The sequence below is a fragment of the Setaria italica genome, chromosome II, assembly GCF_000263155.2.
Source record: "Setaria italica strain Yugu1 chromosome II, Setaria_italica_v2.0, whole genome shotgun sequence".
In the NCBI taxonomy this organism is placed as follows: Eukaryota; Viridiplantae; Streptophyta; class Magnoliopsida; order Poales; family Poaceae; genus Setaria; species Setaria italica.
In genome coordinates, this window is record NC_028451.1 from 1817178 (window position 1) to 1822846 (window position 5669).

General features: G+C 45.5%; 1 pseudogene; it reads right to left on the reverse strand.

The window, feature by feature from the left end:
• Positions 1-3381: 3381 nt before the first annotated feature.
• Positions 3382-5669, reverse strand: part of LOC101774409 — a 4666-nt pseudogene continuing 2378 nt past the window's right edge.

Consider the following 5669-nt stretch of genomic DNA (forward strand, 5'->3'; position numbering starts at 1 on the left):
TATAAAAATACTTTTAGGATGCCAATTTGTTCCATGCTGGCACGCCCACGTGGCGGCTCACAATGCTTTTCTTGCTCTCGCCATCGCGATTGAAATATTTTTATTTTAATAGTGCATGGCAGATCCAAATTATTCTTTTTATTTTCTATATATATGAACCTAAGCTGATTAACTTTTTGAGACGAAAAATTCCGCCCGCCTCAAGTACGTCGCGGGGGCCCCTTCAAGGCTTCAATCAAGCTGGCCGGAGATCCTTTCTTTACCCTCTCGCCCCGATCGTCTCTGCCGCCGCCGACGAAACCCTCGGCCGGCGTCCAACGCCACGCCATCGCAGGATGGCGCCGGAGCTGATGGCCGAGCTCGGGGACGAGGTGCTCCTCCGCATCCCGGCGGACGACCCCGCGACCCTCGTCCGCGCGTCGCTCGCCTGCAAGCGCTGGCGCCGCCTCATCCTCGACGACCCCGTCTTCCACCGCCGCCGGCGCGAGCTCCACCGCCCGCCGCCCCCGCTCCTCGGCTTCGCCTGCAACCTCGGCTCGGTCTCCGACTTCGTCCCGGCCTCCTCTTTCTGCTGCCGGCCCCACGCGCGCGGCTGGCGCGCCCTGGACGCCCGCCACGGCCGCGTCCTCCTCCACGGCGCGCCCCTGCAGGTCGGGCGGAACCCGCTCGACGCCTCCCTCGTCGTCTGGGACCCCGTCGCCGACGAGCGGAGGGAGCTCCCCAAGCTGCCGCACTACGCGCGCGCCGACAACCAGAGCTGGAACGCCGCGGTGCTCTGCGCACCCGCTGCCAGCGGCGCCGCCGGCGACCGCAACCGTCGCAGGCCGTTCACCGTCGTGCTGGTGGGCACCAATGCATGGCTCGCAGATGTTCGCATATATCTACTCATCAGATGCTAACTCATGGAGCGAACGGACCTACGCTCAGGGACCTCAATGCGTCCTCCATTTGGCGCCAAGCCTGCTCGTTGGGAACGCACTCCACTTCCTCGATGCGTCCTACCAGATGAATGCCACTACAAGCGCATTGTTCTCATGAGCACGGAGGACGGCAGGCTGGGATTCGCCACCGTGGTGGGCTCCAATCTCTTCATGTGCTCTAGCACAGTTGGTTCCGGTGGAGGCGCGCAACAGAGCAGATCCATCGAGCTCAAGGCGGTGCTCCCTGCTGCCGCCTACTCGAGCTCGGTTGAAGTGGTTGGCTTTGCGGATGGGGCTCGTATCATTTTTCTATGGACAGTTGATGGGATCTACAGTATAGATCTGATGTCGGGCCGTGTCAAGAAGGCGTACAAGGAAACTAGTGTGTATGGTGTTTTCCCCTGCGTGAGCTTCTGCGCTCAAGGTGATACTATCATCATGCCTCCTATCCATGGTTCAGTGAGGGCAAACCGGTTCCTCAACCAGCTAATGCTATTTTCAAAATTTTCAGGCATTTGTGCAGCACAGGAGGGACAAAAACTTGGTGCATCAAGTGGTCGACAAATTGAAGGTGCTCAAGAAGAAATTTGATGCCGATAATAGTTGTGGTAATAGTGAATAGTATAGGCTTTATGGTGATTGGTGACAACTATTTGCTGTCTAAGTGTGCTTCGATGATTCAGTCAAAAAAAAAGTGTGCTTTCCATGCAGGCAGGGGTTTCTGCCTTTTTTCAAGGAATCTGTCCTCTGGTTGTTGTGGCCTTTTTTTTTCCCTAATAACCAACCTTATCAGGTTGCTTTTGTTATTGATTTGGTATTGACACCATAACTGTCAGATATATGGCACTCAAATTCCATCTTGGTTGTGTGCATGACCTGAGAACTAGATGATGTTTATTTTTGTTCAGTTTGACTAAGGGGCACAGTTATAATGCTTTCTCATTAATCAAATAGAGTACCTGAACTGTATGTCTCGCTTGCAAGTTGACCAAGTTGTAATCATGTTGCCTGTCTACTGTACATTGCCACAGGTGAATCAAGTGCTAACTGAGGAGAAGATCTGGGTTGAAGATGTTAACAAGTTTAATTAAGAACAGTGATAGTCATCTTGGTCATATATAGCTTTCCTTTTTGTCGAATTCTTCGTGGGCATGTGTCAAACTATGTTTCAGTTTGATATCTCAGCTGAAGTTATTTTTCAGTTCATGCTTATAGCACTAGGCCTGCTAATTGATTGTAATCCAACTCTAACCCACACCAATCCACATCAAGTTAATTTATTTTTTCAACCCAACTCACCTCATATTTATCTAAACCCAAGCCAATCCACCCTCCTAGCTGATAGAACCCATGAGTTTGCTATAAAAAATCATGGTTTGCTATATAAACCTATGGGCTCATATAAAAAACTCATATATATTTGAAATAAATATGAGTCCGACATGTGGATCCTACGTCAAGAGTCGGACTCTAAAATATCGTGTTCATACCTTAAAATTTTAGCGAAATTGATGAAATTTGTTGGAGATGACAGAGTTTGACTGCCCGCTACTCTGTGTTAAATAGTATGGCTAAACATACATTTGGACCCCGCATTAAGAGCCGGACCCTAGAATTAAAACCTCACGTTCACACCTTAAAATTTTAACAAAATTCATCAAAATCTATTGGAGATGACTCAATTTGACTGCCCACTACTTTGTGTAAAATAGTATGGCTAAAAAAAACATATGGGTTCCACGTCAAGAGCCGGACCATAGAATTAAAATCTCACGTTCACACTTTAAAATTTTAGCGAAATTGATCGAAATTTGTTGGAAATGACTCAGTTTAAGTGCCCGCTACTTTGTGCAAAATAGTGTAGCTGGACATATATATGGATCCCACGCCAAGAGTCAGACCCTTGAACTAAAACCTCCCTTTCACACTCTAAAATTTTAACCAAATTGATTGAAATTTATTGGAGATGATTTAGTTTAATAATTAGCGAAAAAGTATAGTTGGATTTATATGTGGGCCCACATCAAGAATTGGATTCTGTTTTATGAATCAAACCAATGCAACCCACTCTAAACCACTCCCAAACTATTTCCTCTTAGGAGGAATCCAAACATTGATGAATCAGCCTATTAATAACCGATCTAAACAACTTTCAAAACAAACCCAATCCATTAAAACAATTAAACCCAATCCAATTAGCAGGTCTACCTGGAAGTGATACATACTTGAGTTTGCTTCTATTTCCTTAATCATGTATCAGTAGTATTCGATTCGTTCTAAGATTTCAGACCAATTTGTTGGCAATTACTCATCGCAAACACTAGATCATCCACGGGATCAATTTGTTAGCAAAATACTCATCACAAACACTAGATCATCCACGGGATCTCGTATGCTTCATTTCACTGGTACCAACCTATTCTGTTTCGGTAACCACCTAATTCGTACATAACATGGCTGTACTAGCTAAAATACCTTCAATTCATCATCAACCTTCCGGTGGGGTGATAACCTGTCAATCTGCCGCGGCGTTCATTTTCAGAAGAGATGTGTTCTTTCCCTGCCCGCCGTCATCGTCTCAACCATGAACGTCGATGAGGTCCTGTTGAAGTTACTCGTTGACGTGCTACAATCAGATGTCACTGAGTCCCACCCTTCCGGTGGCCACACCATCGGCGGCTTGGAAAGATGCATGTCCGGCGGCGGCACCGACTTGGCGATGATCCTCATCGCATCCACCATGCTCGGTCGGTCGGCCGGGTTCGGGTTGCTGCACGCCATGCCGAGCTTCAGAAGCCGTATAGCCTCCTCGGCGTCAAACTCGCCGCCGGCGGTGAGCACGGCGGCGTCGACGGCGGCGAGTAGGTTACCCTCCGCATGAAGCTTCCACGCCCAATCCGTGACATGCCCGAACTGCACGTCGTCCCTGCCGACTGCCCTCTTCCCCGCGACGATCTCGAGGACGAGCACTCCGAAAGCGAAGACGTCCGTTTTCCTCGTGGCCCTGCCGTTGTATATGTACTCCGGCGACCGGAAACCGATGGTGCCATGGGCACCATGGTCGGTGTAGGAGTTCTTGCCGTCGGCGAGCACGCAGGCGAGCCCGAAGTCGCCGAGGCGAGCTTGGAAGGTGAGGTCGATCAAGATGTTGCTCGCCTTGATGTCGCGGTGGAGCACCATGGGCTCGTACTCATGGTGAACGTACTGCAATCCAGTTGCGATGTCCCTGACGATGTTGTAGCGAGTGCCCCACTGGTGAATACAACTCTGCTGCTCATCGCCGCTCCTGCTGAAGAGCTGTTGGTCTAGGCTGCCATTAGGCATGTGCTCATAGATAAGAATGGGCTCTCCTCTTTGTAAGACCACTCTGAATGTTTTTGTGCAAAAAAATAAAATTTGTTGATATCAAGAAGAGCATCATAAGGTTTTTATTGCAATTTGTACCCCCGATCAGTCGACTATCTTTATAATATAATGATGCATACTACTCCCTCCATTCTCTTTAGATAGTCCTATTTTATCTTGGCACAATGATCAAGAAAAAACTTATCATCCATTTAATTATACCATTAGCTATTCCTCGTAAACAAGCAATTAATCAAGACCCTGAATGCTCACATAGTCAATCTCAGGGTCACACACTAGGCTCGAGACAACCATTAATTGGATAGGTAGTTAGACTGAAATAGAAAAGAGAATTTTTCAAATTTGAAAATATCCCTATCAAAAGAGAATGGGGGAGTATACGTGAGGCCAGGTTGGAAAAAGAACTCATATTTTTAGAGGTTATTTGAATTTAATTATTTAAAAGTTTCCTATTTTTGTTATACCTCGTTATATCATTAGTAATCAACTTAATTAATTATATATATAGGGAAAAACTTGCATAATTATGTTTTATGTCCTTAGAATTGCTCTTGCTCAACCTAGATAATGGTTTGAATAGTCAACTATATATGGTAGCCTCACAACCCAGCTTATTACCTTTGTACAGTTTCCATGATTTTCCTGCGCCTTGGAGTTTGGATTGGTTTCATCATTTAGATTTCAGTCGAGCAAAGAGTAAAAGGAAGGTGGTGGAGCATGAGACTATGCCGACAAGAAGATAGATGAAAGACCTCAAATCACATATTTTTTTAAACGAACCGGAATGAGAGCTATCAATTATATTAAAAAGAATAAAATTACATCGTATTGTTTATCAATAAAAATACATGCTTTTGCATAAGGTGTAAAATACATGTATTTGGTGGAACGGGTGTGTGTGGGATATATAAGATGTGTGGTGTTGATGGATTTGGTGATGGTGTATGGACTTGGTAAAGTGTAGTTACTTCAGTGTGACGTGACATCTCACCTGAAAGATCAACCACAGTTGGTGGGATGAGCACGTTACGTCTCGGCTAAGTGAGTGTTTGATTCTTTACAACCTCCTAAAATTTCTATCACATCGAATGTTTAGATACTCCTAAACATAGATTAATTACAAAACCAATTGTATAGATGGAGGCTAACTAGCAAAAGAAATCAATAAATCCTAATTACTCCATGTATGACATGTTATTGAATAATTAACTTAACCATATTGGTGTCCAACCCGTCCAAAAACAATCCGAAATCATTCCCGAATTTTGACTGATTTTTGTTATTTGCGTTACGCATCCAAATATAATAACATGATAAGTGTTGAATATAACTTGTCCCAGGCCATGAGTAGTGTAGATAAGAGGATAGATTAGACAAAAGTTA